Below are 219 nucleotides of genomic sequence, written 5' to 3'. Positions count from 1 at the left end.
ATAATTAAAGGGCCAGCAGCACTACCAAGGGAGCACTGCTTGACATCTGTAATCACAGTCAGTAATCACACACTCTTCAAGCTCCTGGCCAATTGTGAGCGATTTCTTGGAGCTGTGACATCATGCCCACAGTCTGGTGACAACATGGCTATACAAGTGGGCAGAACCAAGTTTGGAGGACCAGAAATAGGGAGGGGAAACTCTAACCTGCCTTTGGAG

Source organism: Hemicordylus capensis, chromosome 5 (assembly GCF_027244095.1).
Source record: "Hemicordylus capensis ecotype Gifberg chromosome 5, rHemCap1.1.pri, whole genome shotgun sequence".
Taxonomy (NCBI): Eukaryota; Metazoa; Chordata; class Lepidosauria; order Squamata; family Cordylidae; genus Hemicordylus; species Hemicordylus capensis.
Note: the sequence above shows the minus strand (reverse complement) of the source record.